The sequence below is a fragment of the Osmerus eperlanus genome, chromosome 17 (genome assembly GCF_963692335.1).
Source record: "Osmerus eperlanus chromosome 17, fOsmEpe2.1, whole genome shotgun sequence".
Lineage (NCBI taxonomy): Eukaryota > Metazoa > Chordata > Actinopteri > Osmeriformes > Osmeridae > Osmerus > Osmerus eperlanus.
The window spans coordinates 7995053-8008749 of record NC_085034.1 but is presented as its reverse complement, the minus strand read 5'-3'; the positions used below and the strand labels follow the sequence as shown (position 1 = coordinate 8008749).

Here is a 13697-nt window from a genome sequence, read left to right as displayed (position 1 = left end):
CTTAACTATAACTCCCACCCCAGCACTCCCAGTCTGGTCTGAGAGAAGGCGATTCGTTCGTTTGAAATGAGAAATATTCCATCACCATGGAGACCGGAGTCCTTGTTGACGGTGTGCACTTGAAAAACAAATGCCCCCCACCCCACCCTCCCACCACCGTCCCTTGAAGAAATAGATCCATCGAAACCACACAGGTCCCCAACACTCCTCCTTCACAGTTTAGTCACACGCCCACACAAACTAAACCGGATGTTTCCGTCTCGCTTTGCTTCGTTCGCCCGGGACCCGGGTAAGCATCCTTCTGTGGGCTGTGGCAGGCAAGTCAGCATCCTGTCCAGTTAGTTATCCCTCACTACACTCACTCTACTCACCATCTATCTCCCCATTCATGTAAATCCATGCCCTATATTTACACAACGGCATTAAAATGAACCACTGCTCGCAGTCGCGAGGGACACACACCTTTGCTGGCTTGGATAGAGCGATTAATCAAGGTCTCCAGCATGGAGCTGGGAGGAGGGGAGGGATTCATCTTCATCCTTCTGAAGTTTCTTTGTTTCTTCTCAAGGAGAGCGCGCGCTCTCCACCCCCCAGGGGAATACGCCCCAAGTCGACACCCTCTTGTCAGCCACCATGTTGACGCCCTGGCTTTCGAACCTGGCATCTGCTGCTGTACCTTCAGCGGGGCCATTAACGTCTAAACCTGGCATCTGCTGCTGTACCTTCAGCGGGGCCATTAACGTGTCCGCTTCTAATTTGGACCCTTTTTTTGCGGGAATGATTGAGATTTGGTTTTATGAGTTTTTTTGCAGATGGGCCCCGTTCTCCCCCCGGGGCGCCTTGATATCTTTTATGATGAAGCTTGCCTCGCCCTGATAGAGCAGCGTCGCAAATCAAGCCTCTTGAAAACCATTACTGCAGTCGGTGGGATCCGACGTCCTTCACTCTCACTGTACCCCCTGACAGCATCCAGACTACCGACCGAGAGTTCAGAATAGAGAGATGCCCCATGCTCGCACCGTGTGCCCGCCTAGCTGCGTGTGCACCTTCCCCATGCTACGCTTCTCAGTCCCCCAATCAAACACACGTTATAGTGGTATAGTATGGTGATGTATCCATTTTTATACTGTCTTTGACTTTCCTCTTAATGCACCTGGATTCAGGTATGTGGGTTTACTACTGTGCGAGTCCTGGAAGGCGGTTTAGCTGATTAAGCACCGATGAAGAAACTGCTTACGACTGGAATGAATGTCCCAAGTCAGCCATTTTGTAGTCTTAATATGCATGTGTTGGAAGATAAAGTATCTTTCTCCTTAGTCCTTCGTTTCAGACTGAGGCCGCGGAACCGCTCAGGCTCCAGGCTACCAGCTCAGGCCCTGGTGTATGGTCCAACGCTATTGTCTAACGCAGCTCAACAGAACGCCTTTATGAAATGTATATTCATTTGTCATAAACCGCTTCTTCAAACAGCATAGCTCGCGACACTGCATGTCCTTGGAGCCTGAGCAATACGCCCGACGACTTTCCACTTTGTACAGTGCCCCGTTTTTCAGATAATCGAAGCACAGACACACAGATTCACGACTTAATAGTTAAATGTAATTGATTTGCCTGAATAATTAATACACTTCAAATCAATCTAAAATGATGTATAACTTAATCTCTTGTCTCCCAGGTGCTTTCTCGGAGTCCAGCCAGCAACACAGATGAGAGATTACCTTATTACTGTTTTATGTTCATGCATGTTTTGACGTTAACTTGCCAGCAGGCTTTTTTAATATCAGTGTGTATTCACTTACCAGGTAGGAAACCGCATTTGGGCAAAATGGTACCTATACCCGTGCTGTGGGTGCGATTCCAAAGTATCCCATAAAGATTTGGGACATTGATAGATTGAATGCGTATCGTCTCAGAGGGGGACTATGTACAACATGATGAGCCAGGTTTATAATGGATCATCACTGTCTCGTAAGCTTCACTTGGGTTAGTTTAAAAAGGGTTTTTTTCTAAAAGGATCATGTGTTGAACCAAGGTGTTTCCTATGGCTTACAGTAAACATGAAGGAACCTCTTGCATCGCAAACAACCTGAATATTTATGCAATGGAAACCATAGAGGTTAAAATAGAAGGCACATTGCTCTATGAATAAATGTGCCAGGTTGACTGTTTGATGGTCTTTAGTGGAAGGGTGGTTTTGGATTGTGGTCATTCTGGCAGGAGGAGCAGCACTGCACTACTGCACCTCTCTTCCTCCCAACACCGCCTCCAGAAACACCCGGAACTACCGACACCTAATCCGAGGCAAACCTGGCAGAATCTGCGAAAACGCACCTTAGGCGGCAAGAGAAAAAGGGAACAAAAAAGATCAAATGCCCTGAGCGTTTGACAGCTGCCTGAGACAAGAGTGGGAGAATGGCCACGCCCCGGCTCAGACGAGTAACCATACGGCCCTGTCATTTCAGATTTGGGTCCTGCCCCACAGGCTGTTGGTTGTCTAGGACTTGAATCTGGGGGAGATAATCTCCAATTATCAGAACTTCCAACTCAGCGTTATTGTCAGCAAGACGCACACCCAATAAGAGGCCTTTCCTCCTCACATAAGCCAGTCAACACCCCCCCCTACCCCCCCCCCCCACCGCTTCAGCTTCTGCTAATCCAAAAGCATTTCTGTTGCATTCAAAGCCTTTCTGTTTGACTCAATTTGTCTCAAGATAAGTCATTTAGCAGGATTATAACCCGTTATGAAGTCGGATTTTTTAACTAGGAGGTGCTGGAGGCTTTGCCGCCGGTTTGGTGTCAAATCAAAAAGACCCATTCCTGATTCGTGTTCACCTCCATAGCTCCTGCCAAAAGGTGAGCTCTGACTGGCTCTGATTCGCAGTCTCCTCAGACAGAGGGCAATGAGCGTGGAGATGCCCTGTGGGGCAGGAGTCAGATGGATGTGTTCATACATATTCGACCCTGTCTGTCTTCCAGGTGCCTGACTGCGAGAGAGGGACGCGAGGCCGGGGTCACGTCCGTGAGAGAGCCCTCTGGTTTGCCTCGTCGACAGCATGGAGCTGGGTTACTGGTACTCTCTCTCTCTCTCTCTCTCTCTCTCTAAGAGAGCAAGTCAATCAAACTCCATCTGTCATGGAAACAGCACACCACAACCACATTAACGACACACAGACACAGCCGCTGGCCACTGCTGTTGTGCCAAGCTGCCAATCACTGGAAGGGCTGTCAACATCTCCACCCCCCCCTCGTTCCGGCGCCACCCGATGTGACCACACCACACACGCTGCCGTAATGGTCCCACTCGCCTCGGATCACACCGCACCACGCACGCGGATGAATCACCACATGAAAAACAGGTCATTAGCTCAAAAAGAAGAAAAAAGTACAGAAAAACAGGCAAGTAAGGCCAAAAATACAATTTTCAATAGAGTCGTCATTGGAGAGATCCCAAAAGACCCTCCTCCGCGCTGTGAGCTACGGGTCCAGCAGCACGATTCTGCAAGCCACACACCGGCTTATTCAATTTGCATTGAATTGCACAACAGGCATTTCATATATCACCCTTGACCACAGGCAAATAGGCCCTGAGCTCCAGGATCAATTTGTTTCTATTGCCTTTCTCGTCCCTCTCCCTATTGTTTCAAATCATTAATCTCACTGGGGTCACCGTGGAGAAATGGGCCTCTCCCTGTGCCCACAACAGCCTCCTCTGATGAAAGGGGCACCGCTGCACGTCTTCACCATTACGATGACACGATCGCCCCATCGGAGAGAACGTCCCCGGTTCTGTCATCTTCATGGAGAGGCCCGGGGCAGCGGACATAAACAGCCCCACCACAGTCCCCCCCCTTTCCCTCCCTCCCCCTTTCGGCGTGACCAATGAGCAACAGTGAGAGAGCTTAGAGAGGACAAGCTGGACGCCAGTGTGGTAGAGAAGGGGCACGGTGGTTCACTTTGGCATGCCCCGCTGCCAGGGCCCTTCCAGGAGGCAGGAATCGTCGGCAGACGGTCTTGCCTGAGAAGCACCTCACACCTTTGCCATCAAATAGTCGGTTTGGGGAAGACGTGTCAAATGACGTCTGATGCGGCAAACACGCTGCTCCTACAGTTTGAGGAGGACTGAGGTGGGAACGGTGTGCTTTAATTCACACGATTGCATTCCTTTTTGCTTTTTTTTTTAATAATGTCCCACAGAGACTAAATGTGGAAAGTGGTAGCGTACAGACAAGTGTTTGCAACAGTAAATTAAAATGCGTCAAAGCAAATCAATGGGAAATAATGAATAACCAATTATATCCAGAACCAGTGAGTGAGCAAGCAAATCATTCCTTATTTACTTACTCATTTCCGAGGTGCGCAATGAAGATACTAAGGTTATGTGACAGTTCAGGGCAGGGTGCCAAACGCATGAAAATAATTAGCTGTATAGCAGGAACTAATTGGTGCATTAGTATGTGCGTGAGAGACGGCGTGCGTGCCTGTGCGCGTCGCTTGGTTCGTTCAACCGCACACGTCAGACAGAATCTCCTGGAGGTCGGAAAATGAGAATCGGCGACATGCTGTACTGCCAGCACGACGTCTCGGAGAGGTGTTGCTTTGGGCTCTGAGCACCCTTGCCTACCTCCCTCGGAGGGGGTAATGGCGGTCGCTATTTCTCCTCGACTGGGACGCAGTAGGGGAGAGTGGGTCTACTTCCAGACCAGAGGTGAGGCCGGGGTCACAGACGATAATAGCGACTGCATGTCGCATCACCCAAAAGCCACAGTCGCTGCAGCTCCACCTGACCCCAATGCAGATTCCCCCCCGCCCCCCCTTCCGCCTCGCGTCCGAAATTCGAAATGAGCGAACCGCGTTCCTCCCGCATTTGGCTTGCTGATTCCTCGGCCCAAGACGCGAGCGCTCCTCTGCGCCCGACGGGCCTCAACGGCGGCCGTTTGCATTCCAAACACCGCGGCTTCGTCATTGCATTCTCTCACCACCCGCTTCAACTGAAAGACGTCGCGTTTCCGTCTGTGGAACTGGATAAACACCGCGGCTTAAGTCCCGTTATGAAGCCGTTTTGCATTTACTCGGTCCAACATAAGTTAGGATTGCGTTCTGACCCTTATCGCAAGTTTTTTGTCTGGTGAAGTGGTGCAATTTTACATGAACACGTGTTCACATGTTGAGGCATCTTGGGATAGATGCAATAAGGAACGTCCATGCTGCCTACACTGTGAAATGGTGAGAACTAGTTCAAACGAGGCAGAGCTCGGAGGTCGTAAGGTCACTGCTGGGGAGGGGGAAAGTGAATAACCGATGTCTTGTAACTCACCAGCAGTTGAGCTGTTACAGCCAAACATGGCCGTGGGTACCTTTACACAATGGAGGATGAAGCTGGAAGGCAAGCACAAAGGCTGTTGCTAGGAGGATGTGTGTGTGTGTGCATGAGTGCGTGTGCATGCATGTGTGTGTGTGTGTGTGCTGATATGGGGTTGGAGCATCCTCGCTGGTTGAACAAGGCGCAGGTAAACACAGTGCCATCTCAGAGCGAGAGAAGCAGAAGTGAATCGGGCGCCTAACATTTAGTCAACGATGGCTCCCTTTGACTCTGTTTGTTTGAGCAGGTGTCTGACTCGCCGGGGGACATGATCTGACCAGTGTGTTGCCATTCAGCTGTGCCACGGCGAATTCTGTTTGCCCTCAGCGTCAACACGCTGATCTTTTCAGACATCCTAACCCAACGTAGCCTATTGCTGAGCGTCGGGCCTCAACCAAATGTAAAACGCTTGGCCTACATACGCCGTTGGAAAAGAGATCATTTCCATTTCATGACAGCCTGTATCCCCTTTGCTGGCTCGTTGCAGATGCCAGATTCGTATCGGACATTTAGGTCATGTCTATTTAAATGACACAAGCCACTGAAGAGGCACGAGGGGTAATGCAATCATACCACAGAATGCCTTGTGCCGTGCATTCTGATAGCACCCGTTTTCAATTAAACCGACGCTCCCCTCGTCTCAGCTCTCTTTATTTCAAAGCGACCTCAGGCTCTTCAACCCACGGTTAGCATTTCATTGATTACTATTTGAAGTTACACATAAGGTCATTCTTCACAAGCTCTATGCTCGGATAATAGAGACATCTGGTTCTCCTGAAAGGAACCTTATTCATAAGCTGGATTTGTTATCTCTGTGTAATTACTAATTGTCTGCTGAAGTGACTTTTTTACTATTTCACAGACAAGGAGAGAATGATGCCACTGTTCCATAATCCCACAACCTCAGGGGGAAAAAAACTGTGCTACCCACTACAAGACAACCAGTCTATAGATGTTTCATGTCAAAGGTCAAGTACCCTTATTTGGCTACATCAATTATGTGGCTCATATACTTGGTGTGAGGTCAAGTCCCATCTTCATCCGAAAACCCTTCCTTCCATCCATAACATTTATTGTTAATTGATTGTGATGATTGCCTTCTGACATGTTGTATTTCATCCCGACTTAACAGGGAAATCAATGAGGCATCCTGGAGCACAGAGCTGTTTGGTGTTCCAAAACCGAGTTTCCACCACACTGTGTGCTCATAGAGCACCCAAGCAGCACATGCAAGGCTGCTGCTGTCAGAAAAAAAACTGCCCGAAAAATTCGGTATTTATTAGCTGCAGTCGGCTACATGCCTTGGTCTTTGGGTTACACATGAGACGTCACATTGCAATGAGAACTCAAGACGCTGGATGTAGCAGTTGTTTCAAATAAAAAAAGATGTTACTGCGATCGAGTGGTATGCCGATACCCATCATCAAATGATGGTTCCTCGTGGATTACTAGTCATTTTGGCCAGGCCTGATCCTGCCTGTGTAATTAGGCTAGAATATGTTGCCAAAGCCCACTTAAACTGTCAGAGAGCAGTGAACCCAACTTTGGGCAGAGCTTTACCGATTTACGTCCCATAGTCGCCGGCGTATTGACAGAAAAAGTAGGTGCTTCCAGACTTAATAAGCCTGGGCAGGTTTGGTACGCAATTCGAATCTCTCATGTCATGGAAACATTGTTGACACCCTGTCCCGAGCACCACATACATCAGGTGGATTCGTTTCAGATGTCATTGTATTAACACACCATAGAGTCCATTACAAAACGTTTGTATTCTTTTTTTCTAGCTTGAGTTGAGTCCAAGATAGCTCAATGGCACCTTTTAGCTACATCTGACAGGGGGATCGGGGAAATTAAAGGACCAGCTTCGACTTTCATTAGCCTTGGAATAGAATGGTCGTCGGAACCAATTATGGTCCGTTTATTCTGTAAAGCCTATAGACCCATAAATTCAGGCTGTCCCATTACTTATGGGACTATTAAAGTAGACATATGACCTTGTGCATCCTGGCTACAAAAAAATACTATTTTGCTCCCCACACTATTCTCTAAGACAAAGTCCGTTTTGCCCTTCATTTTCCAAAATGCGCATTTATGTCATTTCAGGAGGGGAGGAGGGGGTCATTAATTTGCTTACCTGGTGGCAGATGGTCTTAACCGTTGATCTTCTTATCCCGAACCAGGCGACGATGAAGCAGCCTATTCAGAACATAATCAGGCTAGATTCCACGGGTGGCAGGCTACTTAATTCAGTGAAAACTCAGTGTTTGGCGAAATGGTGGTAGTCTACATTAAAACCATGGCCATGCTTTACGTAAGATCAGAAGTTGTTCCAATGCCTACTTGTTTGATTTAGTTTGGGAAATCTCAATGCATTTTCCCGTGCTGGAGTGTCCACTTCATAAAGCAAGCTTGCCGCTGATGTTAGCACAAGCTAACGAGAACTAGCACCATCAATGTCTCTACAGACGCATGGGCCCCGATAAGGACTTTATCTCAGAGAGATACTTCTCACTTGCGTCGCGACACAGCACTCGGCTTCTTCCCCTGTCTTCGCCGCACTCCACTCTTATCAATACCAATGTGTATTTCTATTATTGTGACCAGCAGCCAGATACGGACCAGAGCAACAAGAAATGCGGCACCTTCGACATCGGGGAAAATCGACTTGAAGGGTCCCTTCTCGAGATCCGCTACATCATATTTAGTCGTCTTGTATCCAGATACGCACATCCGCTCAAAACAAGCATGTATCATTCGTCTGGTCGGTCATTTCAGCAGCAGTGATTGTGTTCCACTTTCGAGACGGCCTCGACACACACAGCACTCCTTTCTTCCCAACCTCCTCCGGTTCTGACAAGCACTGAGCGGCCAATCCACGAGCGCATCCCGGACCCCCTCCTTACTCGCGCAGAAACGTTTTTAGCAAAACATGGACACGAGCTCCCTGGATTGGAGTCATTATTGCTGCCTAACATGCGCCACTGTGGGCACATGGATAAACGTTGACATAGTGTACAATGTCTACTTCTTATAAGAGCAACGCCATATTATTATACTATAACGACTATATTGCAAAAGTTGCTTTACTATTGGTTTCCTTGAAGGCAGTCAAGAAAACAGCAGACAAAGCTTACATTTTAAGTTGTCTAAAGCAGATGTTATACTTACTATACTGTTGTTACACAAATTGTAGATGAGGTTAAATCTGTGTGAGTATTACTGTCTCTGTGTATTTCATATGACTCAAAGCATGTGTCAAATGGATACAGACAGCTAAAATTGGGAAGAACATATTACTTTTGTGCAGGGGGTCCAATAAGTAACATTAGGCCTACTATCGTTCAATCCAAACAAAATATGAAAGCATGATATTATCCCCAACAACATATGGTTATACAGATGCATGATGCCCTGCTATGTAGAACATTAACTACATAATAATGACAGATCATCATGTAAAAAGACACCATTATTACAAGCCATTTGAAATCTTGGTATTTTCTTAGCTGTTGGCTTCTGTCTTATCAGGAGTAGTAGAGTTTCTTTCCACCAAACCATGTTTTTTTGCATCACTCTGCGACACACAACCCTACAACCCCCCCCCCCCCCACCCCCCCACTAGTTTTGATCTACAAAGTCCCCTTTGAGCTGACTTTCTAAGAGCACGCACACACACACACACACAATAGCATTACTTTCCCACCGAAGTAAAAATTTGTCGACGAATCCTGTGGGACAAAAAGAAGTTCTGCTGCTCCTGGGGTTAGGGGGTTATTTCATGACAGCCTCAAAGTCATTTGAGATCTGCAAGGCAATCCTGGCCGGGATCACGCATAACAGGGCGCTGCAAAGATGTGCTGCAGTCGCTCTCAAAGCCCTCAGCAGGGGCCTGTCTCTCTGAGCTGACGTCTGACAGAAGCTCAGGCCTCCTCTCCCCTCAAGGCCTGAGGGTTGGTTTTTACTGTCTCTCACACACACACACACACACACCACCCATTGTACCCTAAAACCATTCACCCTCGTGAGGTAACCACATGGAGACACTGGAACAGACTTGAATGGATGATGTCCCTTCGAAGAAATATCAAAGAGCGTTGAGGGGGGGGGGGGATCATGTTGAAAGCATTTGATCCCCAAGCTGTTTTGGAGCAGGTTCACAAGTGGGTTTTCCTCTTGCTTCGATTGTGACCAAAGTGTGGAAACTCCATCAATGAGTCAGTACAATGGAAATGATCTGGAATTGTGTTCCAAATAACTTGACCCAGTGTTGTGTGGATAGTAGGACTCGTGGAACGGTCGCCAAAACCAGCCACGATTGCGAAACAATACCAAACGGTCTTCCTAACTGCTTGCAGCTCGTCAGCAACCAGCCCTGCCACCATGGATTGTCAGTGTGGGGGAAACACACACACGAGACAGCGCGGTTGCAGTGTTAATGATGGAAGTTCCCCTGCTGTTTTATTGCAGGACATCATACGACTCGAGCCTCATTATCCCTCTGAATCCCCTAGCGGAGGATCACACCAGCATAATCCACACGAAACCATCTCACATTCATGATACATCATGTGCCGTGTACAGAGGGAGCCGTCATCCATAATTCACCAACTGAAGGTAGATTTCATGTTAGATGAAACTTTGGTCATGACTGAGACATGATTGAGACTTGGGCAATCAAGGGCAAACATACAGACCTATTAAACAGAGCTGGAATCCAATGATTTCCTCCTACGGAGGCAGAGAGGCTACACAGACCAAACCCAGATTCACCATGGGCACATGGTGCTCTATAATTTAATACAGCGTTTTCTATATTTACAAACACAGCTGTGACGCGGCGTCGCGACGGTCGTGTTTACGCAGAACGTATTCCAGAGATTATCATCTCTCAAACATGCCTCCCCTTGATAATGCAACCACCCCGACCGTGATCTATGACAGACAGAGCCCGGGACGGGCGCGTTACCTCACGATATGCATTGGCGTAAAGCTAATTCTGTTACTGTCAATTAGCGATGAGCACAACTGATACCTGCCTGGAAGGCTGTGAGACAGACGCACGCTGCCGTGGAGCAGTTGTTGATAGGACTGTTAGGGGTAAAAGGCACGCTCAGCCGCACGCTCAGCCGCTGGGAAAGAAGAAGACACGAGACACTGCATCAATCATGTGATGAGAGCACGTCTACTAATGACACACGGTTGGACCCACACAGGTCAATGGGGATTTATACTGCACAAAAACATGTATGATGGAATTATGTGGCATGTCAGGCCATTACATATCCTGTCCCAGCCTGCCTCATGACAATATTCAGGTGGGAGCGTTCCTCGCCAATGCCGCAGGGGGGGGGGGGGGGGGGGGAGGCTTGCAAACAAGGTCTGGATTCGTTAAGCGGGCTAACAGCCTCGCACGCCACAAAGAATCGCGGTTAAGCGTGGCGCCTCGTCAGTCAGCGGTGTCTAACGCAGAGTGGCAGCTCTGGGACAGAGGCCTGTCGCTCGGGCATGGGGCTGGAGGAAATGCCTGTATTGCAGGGGAGCAGCCAAGCTGAAAACTCCCTGTGACAGGACCAGCCATTGCCACCCAAGCCTTCCACGCAGCCTGGGAGCCGAGCCCTGAATCTCTCAGGCATAGGACGGTCTCTGGGGTCTGGAGGAGTACAGGGGGGAAATGCTGGTTCCGAGGTTTGGAGATGGAAGGACGTACGCTCATATTTAGATGCAGCGAGTGATGTCACACATCGCTGACACACGCTCCCAAGTCAATAGGTGAGTTCGACTTCATGCAGCGCGGGCGTCGCCTGCAGCCGCCTGCAGCCCGGCTGACTTGAAGCAAGCAATGGCATTCTCAGCTTCAAGGCAGCCGGCTGCAGGCGCCGGTGGTGCATGAAGTCCAACACACCTATTGATTTTGGTTCCAACTGGACTGAAACAAGTGGTTTAAAAAAGTTGAATGTCACAAATAGTCTATTTAAACCATTTAGCATAACTTGAAATAAATTGAGAAAAATTGACATTGACCTGTTTTTTTTGCTTTACACACAATGTTTGTAGGATCACTTTTATGCCAAAACAATATTTGCATAAAAGCCCAAGGCGGGGAGTCACAGAGCAGCATAACCGTCAAAAAACAAAGACAGGGTTTGCTCTGATCTGAGTTCCTCATGTAACACTGATTAAACTGAAAAATAAAATGCACATCACATCCACAGATGTCTCACAGCTGGAGTTTATGGAAAGCCCAGTTGCACCCAAAATGTAAAAAAGACACATTTAGCACAGTAATCCTGCAAACCCACCGCGCTCCCCGTAGCATAGACCTATAATGCCTTTGTTTGTTGTGTGCATCAAACGTAGTTCATTCATGGCTACTGCCAGAATGATCTGTGCCAGCATAATGAAAGCATTGTCAACCAGCCACAGGGATTATGAGGCAACGGTACCTAGGTTTGTCATGAGGCTCAGCACGAAGGAACACATTCTTGAAAAGTAGCATGAAGATTTGAGTTGGCCCTTTGTGTTCATGCGTGATACTTGGGTTGGGCAATTGTGCATGGTCTACACGACCACGCATACCCCCATTCTGGTGTCAGCTATCCACAGTGCTCACGCTGTTGGTATGGGAAGAGAAGAGAGGAGATGAGAATAGAAGACATGGGAAGAAAAGAGAGAAGAGGAGGTGAGTGGAGAGGAAACACAAGCGTGTTACTTTATTCATGCCCTGAGGGCTCTATGTTTGCATTCTCCTGAGGAGGGAAGTGGAAACATGTCTCATGACTTCAAGTTTGCATCGCATCTTTTAAAATACGTGGGGACGGATCTAAATGGATCGCTGTGCGAGAACTCTAGATGGAGGACACGCTCATTTAGAAGACTCTTGGGCGCTGTGGCCCAAAGCCACTGTTCCTCAGCACAGGTCCCAGATCAGGTAAACCATGGCGTGTTGTCTTGTAGAGGCCTACACAGCAGAATCTTCCTGTCAGCGCTGACAAGGCCTATATAAATAGACAACAGTAACTAACGGTCTCAACATCTGGTCCGCTCCCTGGGGTTAGCCTTGTCATCTCAGGCCAGCCAGCAGCTAGCAGAGTCCTCCTGTGACTCCTCCCCTTCCCGATTTTGTTAGTGGGGCAAACCCGAACCTCAGTTTCACTCTCTGTTGGGTTGCAGGGCCATCAGATCGACAGGTCGTGGTGGCTGCAGGACTGAGTCCCTTTGGGAGCAATTACGCCAACACAATCGAGTGCTGTAACACACGAAGCCGTTGGCGGCCTGGAACACGCATGCTCACACACACTCACACACACACACACACACACACACACACACACACACACACACACACACACACAGTCTCTGTCTTTCTCCCCCTCCTCCCTCTGATGTGATTTCTAAATCAAATAGACACGCAACTCCCGGTAGAGAGGGACCAAAGGAAGGAGGGATGGCGGTGGGAGGCCGTGTTGATGTAAACAGGGCCTGGGCCGGGATCCCCCCTGCTGGGCTGAGAACCCATGCTGAAGCAGACTTTGGAGGGGGGGAGGGAGGGCACCAGTTCAGTGGCTGAGGGGGCCCATCCTCAAAGGCAGAGAACTGCTGGAAGCGGTTCCCCACAGGCACCTACCACGCACACATCAATCCAGGACAATAGGGGGTGTGCATCTGTATGGCAACCCACTGCCTAGTTAGATTCCCTCTCCTTCAGATCTCAGTTGTCCAAATGAACGGTGGTAAAAAAACAAACCGCTTTTAAAATATCGACAGAAACATCTGAGGGAGGAAGGGTCTTTTTCGTGGAATGCTGTGACTCACACGCACTCGGCAGGGTTCAAATATTATTCTGCAAATAAAACAATTAGGCTTAATTAGGGCCCTGGGGACTCATCCTTCTGCGAGAACCCAAATTTGTTTTCTCAAAGAGATCGGCTGTTGTGTTTCTGCTGACCTTTAAAGAATTCACAAACACTCCGTGCTAACCGTCGGGTAACATTAGCATTTGGGGAAAAGCAGGCGCATTCAGCACAAATGAACGCGCAAAATAACCTCGGGAAGAAACCTATTATCCCCAAGAGGAGAGAGAGATCTCCTCGCTCTTCAGTCTCTCCTGCCACAAGCCCAGTTCATCCCTTGTCATGATGAGAAATCATGGTTTCATTTCAGGCTCATTTCATCTCTCTAGTGGCTTCTATCCTGCATGGCTAATCATTACAGCCTTATCACCACCCAATGGAACGCGAGTGACGTAATTAATTAGAAGGCTGATGAGGGAGTGACACGCAAGGCCGCCGCCACAAGCGTCGAACCTATCACCACCGCCCATTGAAGGCAGTGATAAGAG

General features: G+C 48.5%; 1 protein-coding gene across 2 annotated transcripts in view; it reads right to left on the bottom strand.

Annotated features, from left to right (window-relative positions):
• large1 (LARGE xylosyl- and glucuronyltransferase 1) overlaps nucleotides 1–8195 on the bottom strand; it is a 43866-nt gene extending 35671 nt beyond the window's left edge. The window contains exons 1-2 of one of the 2 annotated variants that reach the window (XM_062482760.1): nucleotides 7700–8195; nucleotides 7494–7555 (exon numbers count right to left, since the gene is read on the bottom strand). The gene's annotated coding sequence lies outside the window, so the exon portion shown is untranslated. Of the gene's footprint in view, nucleotides 1–7493 lie in introns of both variants that reach the window. The other variant, XM_062482759.1, reaches the window with a different exon arrangement.
• Nucleotides 8196–13697: the final 5502 nt, after the last annotated feature.